At 35.3% G+C, this 24,025-nt stretch overlaps 1 long non-coding RNA gene across 1 annotated transcript; it reads right to left on the bottom strand.

The window, feature by feature from the left end:
* Positions 1–6,054: 6,054 nt before the first annotated feature.
* Positions 6,055–7,206, bottom strand: LOC136208319 (uncharacterized). Its single transcript, XR_010677084.1, has 2 exons — positions 6,735–7,206; positions 6,055–6,643 (listed from the first exon to the last, which is right to left on the bottom strand). It is a non-coding gene; the product is annotated as an uncharacterized lncRNA (long non-coding RNA).
* Between the last annotated feature and the right edge of the window lie 16,819 nt (positions 7,207–24,025).

Below are 24,025 nucleotides of genomic sequence, written 5' to 3'. Positions count from 1 at the left end.
CATGTACTCTGCTTCATAATTGATACTTGTGGATTCCTCTCTTTTTTATCTCAGATTTTCATTTCATTTGTGTGTTGCATATATATTGTTCCTATTGTTACGAAAGCAAAACTGAACTTTACATTGGTCAATTTGTGTTTTCTTCTCTTTTGACAGGTAAGAGTCCTAACGTCCCCTATTTGCATTGCGTTACTTAGCATGTCTCGTAGAAATCAGAGAAGAGATAGAAAGATCAAAGTCTACAGCAGTATTCATTTATACAAGAAAAATGAACATACAACTCACACACTTCACATGAGACTATGACAGCATTAGGCAAGAACTTTGTTAAAAATAATCTGTCAACTGAAGTTGACATGCTATACGTATATATGGAGTATCAATAAAACCATTCATAATGCCAATATGCATGTTTGATTTTTTCGTGGAGAACCATTCATCTGTGATCATCATTCTACTTATTAATGGTTTCGATAGTACAGTCCAAAAATCAGTGAATAGCAAGATGGGAAGATGATAGATAGTCATTGTAAACTAGATATCATAATCAACAACTATTTGATTTAACAAAAATTATAAATTAAGGGTAAAGCTATATAAAATTGTAAAGGAAAAGGATAGCCAATGCGCAGATTTAGGATTCAGAGGTTAGGCAACCTTTTTCCTTAGGCTTTATTACTCAGTACTTGTTTCATTTTATCACTTTTGTGTTTTGTAATGCCTTGGAGATTTATTGATATTGTTGCTTATACACTTGATAATTGCAGAGGTTAGTAGTCTTGGTGCCTTTATCTACGATATTCCCATTTAGGTGGTTTTTATTTATCGTTGTTGATGTATAAAGTCAGTTTGTTAGAATGATGCTTAGAGTCTAAACTTGTGAATACCTAAGTTGTATTGTTGACGATGAAAGTGAAGCAGGGTAACTTTAAGGACCTTTACTAAGTTGTTGTATTGTTGCTGTCTTGTTTCTTCATGTTTAGTAATTTTAAGGACCTTAGTAATTTTAGAGAAAATTAGAGTTGGTTTAAGTGAAAATCTTTGTATTTATTACTTTACTTATATATTGTCTTGTTATTGAATTAAGGTTCTTGAAGTTCTAATTTTGGTTGCTGATTATCCTTTGCCAATTAATGTGTTTTCCACCATTGGTTTGTTTATTTCGGGTTCGGAATATTCTAAGTTGTTAACTTTCAATGACATCAAGCTTCTGCATATTAGCTATTCTTGATCTCTTCCGTCTAATTGTTGTTTTTCCCCCTGGAGTGATTTGTTTTCTATAGGATGAACAAATGGCGAGATATTAAAATATATCAGCTGTTCTCATGGCATGTTCTCATTCTAGATCATTTCCCTTTTTACCATCTTTCTTCTTCACTTCCCCATAAAAACTTTTTGCCAATTGCTCTGTTATCTTAACTTCTTTTTTCCTCTCCCCTTTTCAATTTCTTTAACTTTACCCTCACTTTTTAAGTTTAACTTCCTTGTATGTTGATTTTTGTTTGTAATTCTTGAGCTTCTATTCATTTTATAACAGGAAGTTGTCAGATTTATAAACTGAATCCATCTTTCTTTCTTTTTTTGGGGGGAATTTTTCCCTTTTTATTGGTCAATTGATAAATTTTTTGCTTAATATGCCTGCTGATGAAATCTTTTTAAAGAATCCAGTGTTTAACTTTGTTTCTCGTTAAGATCATGCGATTGATTGTGGTTTGCTTTGTTCATTTATCTCTCATGCTTATATAGATTGCCTTCCATGGCATTTATGATTCTGTGTTAATGCAAGTTCACTTTGAATGAAATCATGGCATTGGTGTCGTCAGTCAGATTAGACCGTCACTTGATAGTTGATACTATTGGTCATATCATCATAAACTAATGAGAACTTCTGTGAAAAGTTCATAATTATAGGACACTATAGCAGAATTCAGCTTGTATCCCCTTGTGTATTAACTCTCGATTCAACTCAAACATATTACATACAAAGAGTTAATCTCAGGTTACAATGGCTTTGAATACCCTATTCAAGCAAAGTTAATGTTTTTATCAAAGTTCTTTGCCCTTATGTCATGCTTTACTTCCACTCTGTCATTATGATCCAAGCCTGGTTTTTTCATAAACTCTCCGTAATTAATTTTCTCCTACTCTTTTGATTGTTTAGATGGAGACATACCTTGATTAGCCTTCAACTGTGGATATGCGTAAAGTTGTTCTACCCCACAAACTCTGGTCACATTACTGCCATGACGACCTTACACAATTGTAAGTCTTTTTATTTATTTCGTCTCATATTTTCTGCAGCAAGTTCAGATTAGCAATTCTGATTTTTGATAATGTGTGCATCCTTGACATGTTAAGAAATGTACATCAGTTTTGCTGCATTATGCAAAGAAAACAAATATACCAGTTCTTTTGGTGAGCATGAATTGTTTGAAATGCATTTAATCTGCAGTTGCCAGTTGGTTTTTCTATTCTTTTGAGTTAATCGTCATTAAGGTACACAGGAAGGAAGTAATTCATTCATTACTCCCAAGCATAGTTGTTAGAATCGTACGATTCGATCCGATTCATGAAGCTTTCGAGTCTACGACTCGAACTCTTAATGAATCGGCCGAATTGGTGCTCGGCCAAGTCCACCGATTCGGTCGATTCATGATCACTGGGGTTTTGTCTGTCCAGAGTTTTGTCTGCCCTCCTTCGTTCACCCGAGTTCATTTTGTCTCTCCGTCATTCGCTGGAGTTGGGTTTGCTTCTCCCTACATCGATGTCGTCAATCGCAGCTCTCTCCCTTTGAGTCTGCATCCTCGTTTTTCATAGCAAACCAAAGAAAGAAATTGAGAATCGCAGAGAGCATGGTTGCCGGAAGTCCAGAGAAAGGAGAAGGGAAGGAGGAAATTTGGGGGAAAATGGAAAAAAGAGAGAGAGGGGGGAAGAGGTGAGTGGAATAGCTACCGTCAATTTTAGGGTTTTTTCACTTGATTTTACTTTTTATTTTCTTTTTCTCTCTCTAATGACCAAATAATTAGTCTGTAAGGTCAGCATACCGTCGTAATGTGAATGTTAAATTTGGCTAATATTTTGAATTTGATCCGAATCTTACGATTTGGTTTGATTCATGAATCCTGATTCACAAAATGAGATTTTGAGTCACGAGTCGAATCTCGATTTAACAACTATGCTCCCAAGACATGATCATTCTATTGAGCTTTAAAATAATGACCATTATGTATAGCTATTTTCCTTGTTTAGCAACTGATCTATCTCAGTTATGCTCTCTTCTCGACCTATATATTGCCTGTTTAGCAGCTGATATATCTCAGTCATGCTCTGACCATTAAACATCGGCGGCTATATATTGCCTATTTAGTAGCTGAATTTAACTTCACTTTGATCTGTCTCAGTCAGTTTAGCAGCTAATGTCTTTTAGTCTTTTTATTTATAAGGGTCAACATGAACACAAATATGTTGTATCTCATATTTTTTTAAAATGCCGTTTTCCGCACGCGTACACGTATCGGTGCTTCATAGGTTGTATTTTCTGAAGAGTAACGTTTGAATCTGAATTTGAAGTTTAATCACAAGCATTTGGTAACATGTTTAGTTCCATAATTCGTTGTACATACTTATTTCTGTGATACTAGTCAATGAATCTTAATTGCAATAAAAATGACATATCATTTCTATGATAATACTTTTACTTAGGCTTAATATATTAGGAGCCCCAGAACTTGACCCCCATAACTTTTAAAGCGTCTAGATAGCGCCCTGAACTTACTTAAAATGACATGATTAACTCTCTAAGTCCATGTGGAAGAACAAGATTGGTTTTGGACATGTTGAAATGCATATTACTTTAGCAAGTTCAAGGGACAAATATATCAATGTAAGCAAGGGGGCAAACATATCATTTTAAACAAATTAAGGTTAGCCAATACGTCGTTTTAAGCAAGTTCAGGGGTAAGGAGACACTTTGTAAGTTCAAGGGGCCAATCTTTAAAAATGGGGAAAGAATTAACCGTATTCATTAACATGTTCTAATTTCTCAATGGGATTAAAAGTTTCAATCTTTTTTTATGCATTCATTCATGTTTCATACAACAGCAAAAACTTAGTTCCGAAATGATTCGGGATCGGCTTACATAAACTGTCGTACAGAACCGTGAAATCAAGTTATGTTTCATAATGTTAATATAATTTGCTTTTCATACTTTTGAGTTTTTTGTGCTTGCTATAAATAAACTTGGCACTTGTATTTGGCAGTACACTATGGTTGTTAGTTGATATATACACGATATTAACCAAAATGAAGAATTTAATTTAGAGATGTAAATGGGGCGGGGATTTCCCGTCCCCATTGGTGATCCGTCCTGATGGGATGGGGAATCTCCGTTAAGGATCTCCATGGGACGGAGATGGGGATAGTTTTGTCCTCTGTGGTGGGGATGAGGAAAGGTATCCCCGTGGGTATCCCCATCCTCGCCCCGTTAATCTCCGAGATAATTGATTTTTTGGATGATTTAAGTACATTTTAATTAGGTGATTGGTTGTTTTTAATTACGTGGATGTCATGTGTCGTTTCGATCGGAGATTTGAGTTGACTTACGTAGACGTGTCACGTATGCCATTATACCGATGCTTTTTAATCAATTAAATCGCGAGTGACCTAATTGAGACAAAACTCAAAATTGGAGTGATTTTATTGAGACAAATTAAAGTTGAGTGACCATTTTGAGACAGCCATATAAGTTCAATGACCAATGATGCATGTAACCCCTTATATCATTTCTATGATAATACTTTTACTTAGGCTTAATATATTAGGAGCCCCAGAACTTGACCCAAAAAGGTGATTGAACCCTATAACTTATAAAGCGTCTAGTTAGCTCTCTGAACTTATTTAAAATGACATGATTAACTCTCTAAGTCCATGTGGAAGAACAAGATTGGTTTTGCACACATCGAAATGCATATTACTTTAGCAAGTTAAAGGGACATATATATTAATGTAAGCAAGTTTATGGGGCACACAGATCATTTTAAACAAATTAAGGTAGTCAATATGTTATTTTAAGCAAGTTCAAGGGTAAGGAGACATTGTATAAGTTTAAGGGGCCACTCGACTTTTGAGCCAAGTTCAGGGGGCTGGCGATGTATTAGACCTTTTACTTAATGCCATATAAGGACAACCATTAGTGACTTCCGAATTTTTAAATTGCACCTCAACAACATACACATTTCTATCTCCAGACTATCATAGTTTGGTTGGTACATTCTAATTAGGTGATTGATTGTTTTCAGTTTTTAATTTTTTTTTGTAGTTTGAAAAATTTGAGAATGATTCTTGATGCTTGGTATCATTAGCTACTACTTCTTAACAGTTTTAGGCTTTATTGCTTTTTAAAAACATAAACGATGATTCCTTGCGGAGAACATCTATAAACAGGGAATGGGGGTCCCCATGGGGACGGAGATTCCCTGCAGGACGGGGATGGGGACAAATCTATCCCCGTTTAACTCGCGGGGATGAAGATGGGGAATCCCTGACTAGTCGGGGACGGGGATGGGAAATGCCCGCCCCACCCCATTTACATCCCTATATATCATATAGTCTAATTTAGGCTGTTCATACCAAAATGAAGAACCAGTGATTTCCTCTTCTTATATCGATGTATGATCTTGTATAGTTGTTAAATTGTGGCAGGAGATTGTACAGAACATTAATAAACGGTGTAGATACCCATTTTGTTCGGGATAAATTTTCATTTTTTCTTAATTTTACCTTTTTAGCCAATTTATTTCATAAAATACTTACATTGCCGTGTTTACTAGATATATCGATATTTTGCTATATTTAGTAGATATACTAATATTTTGTTATAGACTATATTCTTAATTACGTCTTACAAAAAGAAAAATATTAAATGTGTGAAATGATGTTAACGTAGAAATTAATGTTTACACTTACAAATAATAAAAAAACCTTGTTAATATTTTATGTTTATAATAAGCATTAATTATTTTAATTGAGTTATTAAGATAAAAAAAATAATTAGATAAAAAAAATGATGATTTATTATTATTATCAAATTTAAGAATTTACAAAAAATGAAAAAGTAAAAAAAATGATCTTAAGGCTCAAACTAATTCCAGCAAACCCACCCAAAAACAAGAACCAATTAAATACATACAAACCACCAAAAGAATATATATAAAAGCAAATAATTTTCCGGTGGCCAAGGCAGTGGCCACATCGCACTACTTGGCCACCAAGTACCAACTATGTTGGCTCTCTATTTAGAGAGCCAAAATCAGACATCAAGGGGGGGATTTTTTTCTATTTTTTCTCAGAAGAAAAAGCTCTCAGGGACTCGATCTTCTTTAGCTGATGATAGCTTCTTCCATCCTTCCATTCTAAGTTTTGTTGAAGGGGAGTTGAGAGTTTCTTGGGAAGGGCCTATGCTATAGGGACGACCCAGAATTCTTTAAACAAACCTAGAAATTCTTAAGTGAATGCAGGGATATGTTATATTCATGCAAATCACCTAAGGATTTTTAAACTCTGTATTAGCAATTCATTAGGTTATCCTTATTTTAAGAGCTTGATCTTCTGTTCCTGATTTAAACTTCCATGGCTTCATTAAATCTATTAATGAAGCAAAACAAACAGATCAGTGGATAGAAACATTGAGAAGAGAGTTTAAAGAGTTAATAAAATAGAAGTAGCAGAATTTTACCTTTGAGAAAGAATCGATGTCGGTGCGAGGTTGAATGGAATTGAAACAATGAGTAATAGGAAGCATCGTTTAGGGTAAACCGAGTATAACTCCGACTCAAGATTTGTCACCGTCGTAGGAAAGCCTCAGGCCACCGGAGATCAGTAGATCTGGGAAAAAATATTAAGGAGGAAATACGAGAAGGATCATACACAAAAGGGAGAAATATCTTACAGCTACTCTATCCTTCCTCCATAAATTACCAGAGACTGAGGGAGTTTTCCATGAAGATCGATGAAGCAACGAGGGGAGTTGTCCTTGGAAACGTCTAGAGAGAAACCACAGCCGCCATGACTCGATCCCTGACGTTTTCATCGAAATAGAATGCATCCGGTGAGCAGATCGGTGAAGGTAGAAGAACCTTGGGGTTCTCTGGTTTTCAAAGAAAAAAGAAGGAAAGAAGATGAAGTAGGCGGCTGGAATAAAAATTGGACTTGAGTGTGGGGATTACTAACTCTTGTTTGGGCTTGGATCATGGCTTTAACCCTTTTTATTTGCTCCTGGGCCGAGATCAGGTAAATTTAATTTTGTTTTGGTGCCTTTGATTTGTTTAAATTGATTAGTAATTGTATATCCTTTTTCTAATTCAACTTTTAATAATTATTTGGTTGTATCATGGAGTAATTTGGTTAAATTTAATCCATCTTTTTATTATGAAAATAAAACGACTTACTTTATACGTCTATGCTATAGGGGTATGAAAGTGGCCAAAAATAAAATTAATTAAAATGAAACGACTTACTTTATACGTTTATGTTATAGGAGTATAAAGTCGATCAAAAATAGTAAATAAATTAAAACGAAACGACTCAATTCATATGTCTATGCTATACGAGTATGAAAGTGGTCAAAATAAAATTAATCAAAAGAAAACGGTTCAATTCATACGTCTATGTTATAGAGGTATGGAACCGGTCAAAATAAAATTAAAATTAATGAAACGGTTCAATCATATGTCTATGTTATAGCGGTATGAAAGCGGTCAAAATCAAATTAATTGAAATAAAACGACTCCAATTTATACGTCTATGCTATAGGGGTATGAATTCGGTTAAATTAAATGGTTCAAACCTATACACCTTTATTATAAAAAATATATAAAATAAAGAGAAATGAATCAGATAAATCAAGTAAGTTTAATATAAAAATCACATCTTTTAGTACCAATTTTGGGCGGGGTAGGGTGATTACTCAAAATTTTCTTCCCTACACGTAACCGACAAACGAACCAAAAATCTCCATTTCGCAGACCCCTTTATCCATTAAAATTTTACCCAATTTCGGTGTCCAATCACACCTTAATTTTGATTAGTGGCGACTCTATAAAATAATTTAAAAACATAAAAAACTACTAACTAACTAGTTAAAATTCAACGCCCGGCGTCCGTGCCCGGAAAAATCCCGGTTGCGACAAACGGTAAATTGCGTTTTTGAGACCTACAACAAATGAATTTGTCCAAAAAGCGACGGAACTCATAGCAAAGCTATGATTTTTGATTGTTGACCCGTTTCAAATCAAATGAGGATCCGAAAGCGCAAAAAATCGAATGTCGTAAAGTCATCATGAAATCATCCATCAAATTCGGTTTTTTACGTTTTCGGACCCTAGCTTGATTGGAAACGGGCCAACGATCAAAAGTCATAGCTTTGCCAAGAGTTCCGTCGCTTTTTGGCCAAATTCATTCGTTTAGTGTCTCAAAAACGCAATTTACCGTTTATTAATGTTCTGTCCAATCTCCTGCCACAATTTAACAACCATACATGGATATAAGAAGAGGAAATCACGGGTTCTTCATTTTGGTATGAACAGCCTAAATTAGACTAGTCGGGGATTCCCTAGTCGGGATGGGCGAGGAATGCATTTCCTGTCCCCGACTAGTCGGGGATTCCCTATCCCCACGAGTTATACGGGGATAGATTTGTCCCTGTCCCGCGGGGAATTTTCGTCCCCACAGGGATCCATGTTCCCTACAAGGAATCATCGTTTTGGCATTTTTTCTTGAACTTTATTATTGAGCAAGTTGTCTTACTCCAAAAATAAATGAGCAATTTCTTACATAAATGGACCATGTCTAGTCACCTGTCTAGGTTTTTCTTATTTGACCTCGTTCTTTCGGGTCAATCCATTTATCTCCATCTCGTATGGTTGTGTTAGCCTTGATCATATATATAAAAAAGGAAAAAAGTTAAGTTAGTTTTTTTTATCACTCATTTCCTTTGAAACAGCTTGCTAAAAACACATCATTTATGTCATTTCTTGTAAATATTTTGCTTAGTGCTAGATTTCTAACCCATATTGATTTTTTGCACACTCTTGACCTTAACCCCGTTACAACCCGAACTTTGAGATTATTTTTTATATTGTTTGAATCTTAGCAAGGTGGAGGTAGTGCAAACTCAAAGTAGCTTTAGGCAAATGTGAAGATGAGAGTAAAAACCTAGCCATCTAAGTATTGTGTGATTGAGCGAACAATCTTCAGTAAGGTGATTATTTAGTTTTCCCTTAAAACTCGTTTAATCAAACATGCTTCCTTTTTCTTAAAAGTATAACCTTTGCTAATTAAATTGCGGTCTTTTGGGAATCGTGTTCTTGTTTTCTTTTTAAATATATGTGCTTACATCTAGCTCGTTTTGTCGCTCACTTGGTTAAACCATGAGATTTTCTAGTTCCATTAGTCTATTTTCGAGTTTGGTTTTAGTTTACTTAATAGGACAAGTAAAGTTTTAAGTGTGAGGATGTTTGATAGGAATATTGTATGGAGGTTTTAGTCTTTTATTAAATTTTTGTTTAATTTAAATAAATTGAATCTTTGTTTTGTCAATTCTAAGTTTTTAGTTACATGTCTAGCATTTATTTAATATTTCTCATTTTTGTCAAGTATTTTGCTACTTTAAATAAATTGATTTTCATATTTGCTTTATAGCTTAATTTATGCCCATATAATGGAATTAACTAATCAGAAATATATTATTTGACTTGGTGTGGATAAAGAATGATTTGGTAAGTTAATTGATTATTGGGGAAATATTTGATGTAATTTATTGAGATGTTGATAGAGTTTAAAGGGATTAAGAAATCCAGGAAGATTTGACCAAAGATTGGAGTCAATTCTGCATGTCCATGGCCGCTCAGCTGAGCGAGCTGGGGGCAGATGTTGGCTTTGTTCTTTTAACTGTCAACTCAATGAGTTGGCAGGCAGCGACTGTGGGCGTGCATAATTGATTTCAGTCTTCAGTCAAACCTTCCCTAATTGGTTAATCCCTTGAAACTTTATCAACATCTCAATAAATCAACTCAAATATTTACCCAATCACCAATACAAAATCAAATAATATATTTTTGGTAAGTTAATTCCATACAAAGTCAAATAATATATTTTTGGTAAGTTAATTCCATGATTTGAGCATAAATTAAGCTCTAAATCAAATATTAGAATCAATTTATTAAAAATAGCAAAATAATTGACAAAAGTGAGAAATATTAAATAAATGCTAGAGATGTAACTGAATATTTATAATTAAAAAAACAAAGATTAAATTGATTTAAATTAAACAAAAAGATAATGAAAGGCAGGAAATAATCCTGAAAACCCTAATAAAAGATAGAGATAAAATATCCCTACCAAGTCGGAAAAAACGACTTGGATCCGAGTGAGCTAGTCTAAAGGGTGAATTATATTCCGTTTTATTATGTTAACTTAGGTGCGACCTTTCTCCATTGTTTAATTACATAAAAAATTCAATATTCGTTTCAGTATTAATTATATTAAATAAGCGCTATACAATACTGATGTTCAATAGTATTCATATAAGAGTGCCTTACTAGAATTGGTATACTGGAAATCGTAGGGATTGACAACACCATGAGTTACATGCCCTAGTTTATGATATACTGAGAGTTAGCTTCGCATGTAAATATGAAACTTCGAGGCTAAGTCCATAGTGGGATCGATATGTTACTTCAATTAAATTTTCACGTTCATAAAGTACTTAGTTAATTGCTTGAATTAATGGTTTTTAATGGGGTAAATTACAACCATAATACCTGAACTTTATCGTTTGACTTCATTTTTGTGTAAGAAAATACATCACCTTAAGATGAATGCACGGTATAATACTTGCATTTCATATTTCACCCCTAATACGTTCAGGGACGGTTTCAGAGAATCCACAAAAAGAGGTTCTAGGATTTTTTTTACCCCCACACTCGCCCCGCATGGGTCCCCATGGTGACAGGAAATCCTAATCACCCAAAAAATTGAATTACCCTAATTAACATGTGCACGTGTTGTGGAGTTTGTTCTTTCTTGAAAAAGAAGTCTATCATTATATTTAAAATTAATCGATGACCAATGAGTGTATGAAGAAGCTAACGTATACAATCTTGAACCATAAATTGACACTTTTCCCAACTAAGAGCGAGATTAGTGTCCTCGCATCGTTGAAGGACCTTATCAAGATTGCTTAAGCAATTTTCAAAGGACGACCCAAAAACCGAAAAATCGTCCATGAAGACTTCCATGAAGTCCTTAATCATTTCAGAGAATATAGCCGTCATGCAATGTTGAAAGGTGGCGGGTGCATTACAAAGCCCAAACGGCATCCGCCTATATGCAAACGTCCCATAAGGACAAGTGAATGTCGTCTTTTCTTGATCCGAAGGATCAACGGGTATTTGCATATAGCCGGATAGGCCATCGAGGGTACAAAAGAATTTGTGTCCCGCCATTCTCTCCAACATTTGGTCAATGAATGGAAAGGGAAAATGATCTTTTCGGGTGGCTTCGTTAAGTTTCCTATAGTCGATACATACCCGCCACCCCGTTACTTTTCTTGTGGGGATTAATTCCCCTTGATCATTTTCCGTTACCGTTGTGCCCCTTTTTTGGGAACGCATTGGACCGGACTAACCCATTGACTATCGGAGATAAAAAAGATTATACCTGCGTCGAGGAGTTTGATTACCTCGGTTTTTACTACCTTTTTCATGTTTGGGTTAAGTCGTCGTTGTGGTTGCACGAAGGGTTTGACTTCATCCTCCATGAAGATGCGGTGTGTGCAAATGGTGGGGCTAATCCCTTTGATGTCATGAATGGTCCAACCAAATGCACGAGGGCCCGACAAGCTGATCTTCTTGCCATTGAACGCTTTTTCTAGCTAACTCGTGGATAAGTTCATAAGCCTCGCTTGCCGATTTCCTAAACAAATCCCCACCCGCGGCAGAATCCACAATTGCACGATTAGTGGGAGTTAAACCATGATAGAATGTACTTACAAGATCGTGCTTGGGGATGTCATGATGTGGGCAATTTCGGAGCAACTTTCGGAACCTAGCCCAAGCTGAGTGAAGGGCCTCATATTCAAGTTGCCTAAAGGAAGTGATATCATTTCTCAACTTGACCGTTTTGGACGGCAGGAAGTAGTAGGAAAGGAACTCCTTCTCAAGCTCCTCCCACGATGTAATTGATCCCGCCTCCAACGAGTGCAACCATTCCAACGCTTGACCTGTCAAAGAGAAAGGAAACATCTTTAGACGCACGGCTTCAACCGGAACACCATTTTGCCGAGAAGTATCGGCACACATAAGAAATTTATCAAGATGTTCGTTAGGGTTCTCATGAAGTTCTCCTCCAAATTGACCAAGTTGTTGGATCAATTGGATCATGCTAGTCTTTATCTCATATATGTTGGCCGGGATGGTGGGAGCGACGATTCCGTTGCGATTTTGGGACCTATGCGGAGCAAGGATCTCCATCATCGTTCTTGTGTCATTGCCCCCTCCATTTGGGATGTGGTTCACGGGTTGGATGAGCGGTCTTTGGTTTGCCTCGGGTTGGTTAGCTTCGTTGTTGAGGTTGGCCATCTTTTCTCTACGAATCCTACAAAAAGTACGTTCAATTTCAAGATTAATAGGAATGAGAGTAACACTCCGAGACCGAGTGTGCATAAACTAAGGAAGAAAATATGAATAAGAAAGAATATTGTTAGTAAAAGTGTATATAAACAATTTATACAAAGATAATTCTTAGACTAACAATAAAACGTTTTTGTCTAATATTGCAAGAAATTATAAATCCCCGACAAAGGCGCCAAAAACTTCATGGCTATCCGGTAGAGTGGTAATAAGTGTATGCTTGTACTGCGAAATACAATTCTCGACGGCCGAGTTAGCTTGTCATTTATTTTTTCGAAATTAACTAAAAACAAGGGAAATCAATCAAAAGCATAAAATTCATTTTCATTTTGTTATTTTATTAAAAACACATTATTTTTGTAATTAAACTCACTTATTTAGTCCATAATTAAACCGTAATTTACGCTAAAAGATAGGGACAAAATGCCCCTATCATTGCTCTTGGTGCCTGTTTGGGTAGCCAGTTCCATATTGGTACCCCTCGGGCATATGAATATCACGCCCGAACCATAGGTCGGGCAGTCGTATGAACATCACGTCCGACCTATGGTTCAGGCGTTTGGCTATCACGCCCGCACCACTGGTCGGACGTGATGTTCAAACGCCGGAACCACAGGTCAGGCGTGATGTTCATACGCCCGACTGCGATTCCGGTGAATTTAAAAACCCTCCCACAGATCCAAAAACGAAGCGTAAATCAACAAAAAAAAACCGTAAATCGTACCATTTTGCCTTTCCCTTTTCGTCCTCTGTCACCATCCAAGATTTCGTTCAAAAACTAGCCCGGATTTGATCAAAGAGTCTATAGGGTTCTTGAGAGGTTTTGTCTTTTTTCAATTTTTAGGCAAAGGGTAGTTCGGTCAATTCTCGAGGCTAGAGGTAGGAATTTGTGGCTAGGTATTGCATTCAACTTGGTGAGAAAAAAAGGAAAGCAACATAGTTAATGAAACGAAGGTTTTTTTTTTTTTTTTTTTTTTTTTGCTGTGGTGCTGGTGCATATCCAAACAGATTAAAAATCTAAGGGCTATCTTCACTTTCTTTAGTGAGATGATTGCTAAGAGGAGTAAACATGTTGGTTTGGATCACTTAGTAACTAATTTTGTAAAGACCTTTTTCAAAACAGGCCATTTTGATGAGCCTAACCCTATTCTGTCCAATGCTATGACTAAGAGATCATGTTTGAAACTCTTTTTTAGGCGGCATAAGGAGATTCCAGACAGATTTGGGTGTGCAGCGGTACAAAACCGAACCAAATGATAGATAAAACCGAATTAAAGCCGAACTGAAATATACGGTTCGGTGTAAACTGAACAACCCGAATTAAGTTAAAAATAACAAATAAAAATCACTATATTTTATCATTAAATTTACCTCAACAACAACAAAAATTAAAATATTTCTAAAATATATCTATATTGGATTATTATCTCAACAATAATAAATATATTTGTATATATATAATTTGAATTTCAACACGTATCAACTGGTCCAATCTACGGGGTAAATTACACCCATGGCCACTGAACTTTACTATTTTAACACCGTGGTCACTGAACTTCAATTCTTAACAGTATGGCCACCCAACTTTACACTTTTTAACACCGGTGGCCACCCAACATCTCAAAACGACTGTTGACGGTCTCAAAATAAAAAATTCGAAGAGTTAATGATATTCTGAGGAACTTTAATTCTTGAAAATTTTCGTTTTGAGGTCATTTAAGTGTTGTTTGGTTAGGAGAGAAAAAGTAAACTTTTAAAGAAAAAAAGCTCCAAAAAATGTGAATTTGGAAATTAAAAAATGTGGTTTCATGGTAAATGTCGTTCTGAACAACTTTAATTCTTCAATATTTTCATTTTGAGGTAGTTAACGGTAATTTTGAGGAGTTAGTTAAAATTGAGTTGTCACCGATGTTAAAAGGTGTAAAGTTCAATGACCATAATGTTAAGAATTAAAGTTCAATGACTATAATATTAAAATGGGTAAAGTTCAATGGCCATGAGTATAATTTACCCCAATCTATGTACCAAAGATCTCTCATCTCTATGTAGCCGAGGACTACTTTTGGCACTACAATCACTCTTGGCCTAAGCCCCCATCGGCCGATCAGTAAGTTTATCTTCTCAATTTACATTTTATGCTTTTATTTTAATTTGCAATTTTGGAATATATTGCAATTTTAAATGTGAGGATGAAGGGTAGACAAACTCAAAAAAAAAAAAAACTTTCTCTTGTGTCGTGTCTTTATTTACGTTGTGTCTTTGTGTTAGTTTTTGAAAAGATAAAAATTTAACATGAATCTACATGCCAATTAGTTTAGGTGAGAGACACAAACCTTGTATCTATAAACTCATGAGCTAGAATTGTATCTAGTTCTACTTTGATTAATTTGCTTATTTTCATTTCATCAGTTTCATAAATTAAGAATCGATGAAACGTGCGATTAAACTTGAGCTTAGTGAAGCTATTTAACATAAAATAACTAAACAAATTGTGAGAAATTTTGAGCTTTGAAGAGAAAGCATCAAAAAGCTCTATTTCTTTGACATTTTTGTGTGACTTTGTTTGTTGAGAGTTACAGAGTTTTCACTTAATATCGGGCTAACTTTACACGATTTGATTTGAATAATTGAGGATAAAGGTCTCCCTACAATTGATATTTTCTTTCTATTTTTATTTTTTTTCGTTTTTCATCACCTTTAGGAAGTCCGTTGAGCCTTTAAACAAGTATTATTTTCTTTCTTTCTTAACCAAAAATTTGTTTGCAAACAATACTCATTTTTTCTAGCACTATTTGTTTTGGCATTTTTTCTTAAACTTTATCATTGAGCAAGTTGTTTACCCCAAAAATAAATGAGCGATTTCTTACATAAATGGACCATCTCTAATCACCAGTCTAGTTTTTTCTTATTTGACCTCATTCGTTCGGGTCAATCTATTTATCTCCATCCCGTGTGGTCATGTTAGCCTCGATCATATATATAAAAAAAGAAAAAGGAAAAAAAGTTAAGTTAGTTTTTATCGCTCATTTTCTTTGAAACAGCTTGCTAAAAACACATCGTTTATGCCATTTCTTGTAAATATTTTGCTTAGTGCTAGATTTCTAACCCATATTAACTTTCTGACACACCCTTAACTTTAACCCTATTACAAGCCGAACCTTGAGACTATTTTTTATATTGTTTAAATCTTAGCAAGGTGGAGGTACTCGGATGAACGTGCAAACTCACAGTAGCTTTAGGCAAATGTGAAGATGAGAGTAAACACCTAGCCACCTAAATATTGTATGATTGATCAAATAACCTTCAGTAAGGTGTTTATTTAGTTTTCCCTTAAAACTCGTTTAATAAAAAATGCTTCATTTTTCTTCAAAGTATAACCTTTGCTAATTGAATTGCGGTCTTTTGGGAATCGTCGTCTTGTTTTCTTTTTAAATACATGTCGCTCACTTGGTTAAACCATGAGCTTTTCTAGTTCCACTAGTCTATTTTCGAGTTTGGTTTTAGTTTACTTAAGGACAAGTAAAACTTTAAGTGTGAGGAGGTTTGATAGAAATATTGTATCTCTATCTTTTATTACGGTTTTCATGATAATAAATTTTGTATTTTTTATTAAATTTTTGTTTAATTTAAATAAATAGAATCCTTGTTTTGTCAATTCTAAGTTTTTAGTTACATGTCTAGCATTTATTTAATATTTTTTCATTTTTGTCAAGTATTTTGCTACTTTTAATAAATTGATTTTCATATTTGTTTTATAGCTTAGTTTATGCCCATATAATGGAATTGACTAATCAGAAATATATTATTTGACTTGGTGTGGATAGAGAATGATTTGGTAAGTTAATTGATTATTGGGGAAATATTTGATGTAATTTATTGAGATGTTGATAGGGTTTGAAGGGATTAAGCAATCAGGGAAGATTTGACCAAAGATTGGAGTCAATTCTGCATGCCTATGGCCGCTCAGCTCAGCTCAGCGAGCTGGGGGGCATGAGATGTTGGCTTCGTTCTTTTAACTGTCAACTCAATGAGCTGGCAGGCAGCGACCGTGGGCGTGCATAATTGATTCCAGTCTTTCAGTCAAACCTTCCCTAATTGGTTAATCCCTTAAAACTTATCAACATCTCAACAAATCACATCAAATATTTACCCAATCACTAATTAACTTACCAAATCCTTCTCTATCCATACAAAGTCAAATAATATATTTTTGGTAAGTTAATTCCATGATTTGCTCATAAATTGAGCTCTAAATCAAATATGAAAATCAATTTATTAAAAATAGTAAAATAATTGACAAAAGTGAGAAATATTAAATAAATGCTAGACATGTAACTGAAAATTTATAATTAAAAAACAAAGATTAAATTGATTTAAATTAAACAAAAAGATAATGAAAGGCATGAAATAATCCCGAAAATCCTAATAAAAGATAGGGAAAAAATATCCCTATCAAGTCGGAAAAAACGACTTGGGTCTGAGTGAGCTAGTCTAAAGGGGTGAATTATATTCTGTTTTATTATGTTAACTTAGGTGCGACCTTTCTCCATTGTTTAATTACATAAAAAATTCAATATTCGTTTCACTATTAATTATATTAAATAAGTGCTATACAATACTAATGTTCAGTAGTATTCATATAAGAGTGCCTTACTATTGATATACAGTAAAACCTCTATATAGGAATACTCTATATAGGAATAACCTCTATTTTGTTATAAAAAAAACTCGGTCCCAACTTGGTAAGAACATCTATTACCAAACTCTATTTAGTAATAACCTCTCAATTGTTATACAAATAACCTGGTCCCAAGTGTATTCCTATATAGAGGTTTTATTGTACTGGAAATCGTAGGTATTGACAACACCATGAGTTACATGCCCTAGTTCCTGATATATTAAGAGTTAGCTTCGCATGTAAATATGAAACTCCGAGGCTAAGCCCATCGTGGGATTGATAGGTTACTTCAATTAAATTTTCACGTTCATAAAGTACTTAGTTAATTGCTTGAATTAATGGTCTTTAATGAGGTAAATTACAACCATAGTACCTGAACTATATCTTTTGACTTCATTTTTGTGTAAGAAAATACATAACCTTAAGATGATACCCCTAATACGTTCAGGGACAGTTTAAGAGAATCCACAAAAAGAGGTTCGAGGATTTTTTTTACCCCCATACTCGCCTCGCATGGGTCCCCATGGTGACGGGAAATCCTAATCACCCAAAAAATTGAATTACCCTAATTAGCATGTGCACGTGTTGTGGAGTTTGTTCTTTCTTGAAAAAGAAATCTATCCTTATATTTAAAATTAATCGACGACCAATGAGTGTATGAAAAAGCTAACGTATTGGTGAAAGATCAACTTGGTGAGATCCATTGTGAGCATAAGGATGAAAGAATATAGATTTTAAATTGATATGAATTTTTTTTTATAATTATATGTTTCTTTAAACTCACTTCATCTAAAGACTCAAAACTGTAGTAAGCAAGTGGTTTGGAGCTTGTGGATCTTCGAGTTTCATGCTGCTAAGTGAATATTCTTATATTTGGTGACTATTATTAATGCATGGAATCTACATAAAAAGTTAAAAATAGAAAAGATCGCAAAATATAAAAGAATTCATAAAATAGAAAATGAAAAGGGAAGAACTCGATCACCTTTAATGGAAGAACAATGAACTCTTTTATTGATATTTTTTCTTTCGTATACTGGATCCTTGATTAGAATGGACATTTTTTTTTGTGTAATCTCACGAAAAACTCTCAAAAGAAATATTCTCTAATTTTCTTTGTGATTTCTCTCTCTTTCTAAAAACTGGGTCCCCTTGGTAGAACCTCTTATTTATAGCAAAAATTAGACTTGGTCTTTAAGTTTTTAGGCAAAAAGACACCCTTACCTCTTAAATAATGAAATATCTATGTCATTATAATAAGTCCACCACGGTTGAGAATATTATATGGGACCCACTTAAGTTGCGTATATAATTTATCTATAAATTTCTCCTTCTATCTCTCACTTTTTATTCTTCTCTCTCTGAGATCACATCTCATATTTCGAATAATTTATGAGTCGTTCGAATTGAGTAAAATTTAGTAGAAGTTAAAAATTGGCCCAGAAAAAATGAGTATTTACATCCCAAAACCGTCCCGTAAGTATGGATGTAAAAGAGCCGAGCCGAGCTTTGGCCTACTCGAGCTCGAGCTCGACTCGGCAGTTTCTTATCGAGCTCGAGCCAAGCTTCGAGTTCGGTTCGAGCTCAATTTGATGTTTGAGCTCGCCTCGTTTAGCAGCTCAATTGTTCTCGCGCTGCTCACGAGCCGAGCTCGTTTATTGAGCTCATGAGCTTGCTCACGAACAACTCATTTTATTTGTCCGTGAGCAGCTCATTCGTTGTGCTCGCGAGCTTTGCTCACAAGCAGCTCGTTTATTTTTCTATGAAAAGCTCATTTCTTGTGCTCGTGAGATTTGATCACAAGCAACTCGTTTGTTTTCCTCACGAATGAGCTCGTTTATGGTGTTCACAAACAAATGGGCCAAGACTAATGTGCCATTATTTAGGTATACTTGTAGTATAAATTTATACACATTACTAAACTTTATTTTTTAAAATATATAAATATTATAATTGAGTTAGCTCACGAGCTTTTATCGAGCTTGTTCGTGAACTTGTTCACGAGACTCTAACTGAGCTTGCTCGTGAGCTTTCGAGCCAAGCTTTGATTTACTCAATCTCGGTTTGTCTACAAACAGAGCCTGAAAATCGTGCTCATGAGCGGCTCATTAAAAAATCGAGCCGAATTAGGGTATGGCTTTCCTTGATTTCGAAAATCTCAAGGGAAGGGGTATTTATAATCTCTTGTATCTAATCCATAGTTAGATAGAATTAGGTTACTAAATAGGAATTCTATTCGGAATAGAATTCCTAATTATTATCTCACTATATATCTAATATATTAAGGATAATAATAATAACCTTATTGGATAATAATAGGAGTATATTAATCTAATTAAAACTCCTAACTTAATTATCTCTTAATTAATTTAATTCATATTCCTAATCTAATTAGGATTAACAAAATCAAATTAATTATTCATGTATATCACTACATGAATTTCGACCCCCTTATGTCCATGGGCCTTATTGGGCTCAATTGGGCTTCTATCAATTAATTAACATCTATCTCTCTTTTAGGTTCCAAGTCTTATGTGTGACCCATTAGGTTCTTATTGCTTCTAGCCGTATGCAACGTTATTAAATTAATTTTCAAAGAATTATATTTAATCTTTGCATAACGGAATGATGTACAGAGTATGTGATTAGCAAGTCCGTAATCATTCCCCCAGAGCTATAAGAAGACAGGTTGATTCTGTCGTTAACCTTTCCGTATTAGTTACAATATAATTCGATCCTTTATCAACTACATCCTTGAACTGAATCTTATGACTATGGGTGATGTCAAGTCACATATAACGAGACGTTCGTTTTACTTATACAGGCCGAGTCAACTCAAAAGATAGGTTAAGTGAAATCTATATTTCTTACTCTTAAGCTATCACCTTGCAAGGATTTAGAGTCGAGTCTTCCACAAGCGATCCATGGATGTATCTCCCATTTATCGGGAGTGATAAATGCTCAATCTAATATATAACGACTCCGCAATTACTTCCTGTGATACCCAACGTCTACTATTCACACCCCAGAGTCATCTCTGTTAAGGATCGTGTTATACCAGAGTCAAAGAATCACATTCCGTAATCCAGAATACCAATTAATATTCCTTTGAGTCTGAGGATTAGTTATACCTATTAATACCAATGAGATGAACAGGTGACAAGGATGAATCTACCCATCCTGTTATCTCAAATCGGATCCCCAATCCTAATGAACAACGTTTCATCGGATCTATGTAACTGTCCAGATATCTGTATATATGAAGCTTGTGAGATCAGCTTTCTGTCGGACAGAAGACATTGTTACATACAAGTCTCAACAGTGATATGTCAATCCCAAACATATCACTTGACTTGGGGTGGTTTTAAGTTTATCAGTTTACTATAAAGTTTTTTCTCACTTCATGCTTGTATGAACACTTTATAATCACTTTAAATAAACTTACGGATTTCCTTTTATTAGACTTTATTTAGTGCTTAAAAGGGATTGCCTTTATTTAGTTATAAAACATATATCTCATTAAACAAATGATATAAAGAACAATTCATTTACATTAAGTTTGTATCCTAGAACAATTGTCTATAGGACACTAAACCCCAACATACTCCCACTTGGACTAAAGCCAATTGTTTCTAAAACTTATCCCAGTAGAAGTTAAATGACGATCATGTATTCTCTGGGTTAAAGGCTTTGTCAACGGATCTGCAACGTTGTCCTCTGTAGGTACTCTTTCTATTCTCACATCTCCTCTAGCCACAATCTCTCTAATGATGTGGTATCGCTTAAGGTAATGCTTGGATGCATTATGAGACCGTGGTTCCTTTGCTTGCGAAATAGCTCCATTGGTATCACAGTACAGTGTAATGGGATTGACAATGTCAGGCACCACACCTAGTTCTGTAATGAACTTTCTAATCTAAACCGCTTCCTTTGCTGCTTCCGCAGCTGCGATATACTCTGACTCGGTCGTAGAGAAAGCTACGCTTCCCTGCTTGGAACTCTTCCAACTGACCGCGCCCCCATTCAAGATAAACAGGTATCCTGATTGGGATTGATAATCATTCTCATCTGTGAGATGACTTGCGTCTGAAAATCCTTCTATTTTCAGATCACCTTCTCCGTACACTAGGAACATATCTTTAGTTCTTCTCAAGTACTTAAGAATGTTCTTGACGGCAATCCAATGATCGTCTCCCGGATTCCCTTGGTAACGACTCGTTACAGATAACGCGAACGCTACGTCAGGTCTAGTGCATAGCATAGCATACATAATCGAACCGATTGCGCTGGCGTACGGGACTACAGCCATGCGTCGTTTATCATCATCGGTTTTAGGACATTGATGATTGTTTAACTTTACTCCATGTAACATGGGTAAGTTACCTCGTTTCGATTCAAGCATGCTAAACCGATTTAGCACCTTTTCAATGTATGTAGTATGTGAAAGACCAAGCAGTCTTCTCGATCTATCTCTATAGATCTTTATACCAAGTATATAAGCTGCTTCACCAAGGTCTTTCATTGAGAAGTTACCAGATAACCATACTTTCACTGACTGTAAAAGAGCAACGTCATTTCCCATTAATAATATATTGTCCACATATAGTATGAGAAATGCTATAGAGCTCCCACTTGCTTTCTTGTAAATGCAAGCTTCTTCGCAATTTTGTTCAAAACCAAATTGTTTTATGGTTTCGTCAAAACGCTTATTCCAGCTTCTAGATGCTTGCTTGAGTCCATAAATGGATCTCTGAAGTTTGCAAACTTTATTTGCATCCTTCGATATGAAACCTTCAGGCTGCATCATATATACATCCTCAAGCAGGTTTCCGTTTAGGAAAGCTGTTTTCACATCCATTTGCCAAATCTCATAATCGTAGTGAGCAGCAATTGCAAGCATGATTCTGATTGATTTGGACATAGCCACAGGAGAGAAAGTTTCGTCATAATCAATTCCTTGCTTCTGACGATATCCTTTCGCTACTAACCTAGCTTTGTAGGTGCTAACCTTTCCATCCATGTCTGTCTTCTTTTTGAAGATCCATCTGCACGCAATGGGTATTATCCCTTCGGGTGGATCAACCAAAGTCCACACTTGGTTAGTATACATGGGATCCATTTCAGAATCCATGGCCTCAAGCCATGCTTTAGAATCTGGACTAGTAAGAGCCTCTTCGTAGTTTTCGGGTTCGTCGTCTAACACGGGAACCTCATTATCATCTCCCACTAGAAAACCATATCTAACTGGGAGTTCATAAACTCTTTGTGATCTACGAATAGGTGGCACTGGAGTCTCATCTAATGGGACTCCTTCGGGTACCTCAACCGCCTCTGTTGTTTCAGTCGGTGTTTCTTCTTCTTGAACTTCGTCAAGTTCAATCATGCTTCCCTTTTGTGTTTCTTCGAGAAACTCTTTCTCTAAGAAGGTTGCATGCTTGGATACGATTACTTTCTGATCATCTGGATGATAGAAGTAATATCCCATAGTTTCCTTAGGGTATCCAATGAAGAAACATTTATCAGATTTCGAATCTAGTTTGTCGGACGCAATGCGTTTGACAAAGGCTGAACAACCCCATATTCTCATAAATGAAAACACAGGTTTCCTACCAACGAACAATTCATATAGTGTGGAACTAGCGGATTTAGTTGGTACTCGATTTAGGGTGAAGAGGGCAGTTTCTAAGGCATAGCCCCAGAACGTCTTTGGAAGTAAGGCCATGCTCATCATGGATCGTACCATATCTAATAGGGTACGGTTTCTCCTCTCGGACACACCATTGTGTTGTGGTGTATAGGGAGGTGTCCATTGTGAGCATATCCCACATTCAGTTAGATAATTCAGAAAATCATCTGAAAGATATTCGCCACCTCGATCAGATCGAAGCGTCTTTATTTTCTTTCCTAATTGATTTTCTACTTCATTCTTGAAGCATTTGAATTTCTCAAAAGCTTCTGACTTGTGCTTCATCAAGTAGATGTAACCATATCGGGTATGGTCATCTATGAAGCTTATGAAGAATCTGAATCCTCCTCTTGCTTGGACTGACATAGGACCACATACATCTGAATGAATGAGTCCTAGAGTGTCTGATACACGCTCACCTTTATTGCTAAAGGGTGTCTTTGTCATTTTACCTTTTAAACATGATTCACATGTTTCCAATGATTCGGGATCGATTGGATCTATAAGCCCATCTGAATGTAGCTTTAGCATGCGTCTCTTGTTTATATGGCCTAAACGACAATGCCACAAGTAAGTTGAATTATCTAGCTTATGTCTTTTGGTATCAATTGTAAAAGCAGGAATTTTTTTATCTAACACATAAATCCCATTTTGTGAAATTCCTGAAAAATAAAAGATCGAATCTTTATAAAAATTGCAACTCTTGTCTTTTATTGAAATATGAAAACCGTCGTCAACAAGACGGCTAATAGAAATAATGTTGCGAGACATTTGAGGAACGTATAAACAATTCCTTAATTCTATTACAAGCCCAGAGGGCAAATTTAAAACATAATCTCCAATTGCGAGAGCGGCAACTCTTGCTCCATTTCCTACTCGCAAGTTTATGTTTTCTTTCTTTAGTTCCCTAGTCTGATTTAGCTCCTGCATATTTGTACAAATATGAGATCCACATCCGGTATCTAATACCCAAG

The sequence above is a fragment of the Euphorbia lathyris genome, chromosome 10 (assembly GCF_963576675.1).
Source record: "Euphorbia lathyris chromosome 10, ddEupLath1.1, whole genome shotgun sequence".
In the NCBI taxonomy this organism is placed as follows: Eukaryota; Viridiplantae; Streptophyta; class Magnoliopsida; order Malpighiales; family Euphorbiaceae; genus Euphorbia; species Euphorbia lathyris.
This window is presented reverse-complemented; position numbering and strand designations above follow the sequence as displayed.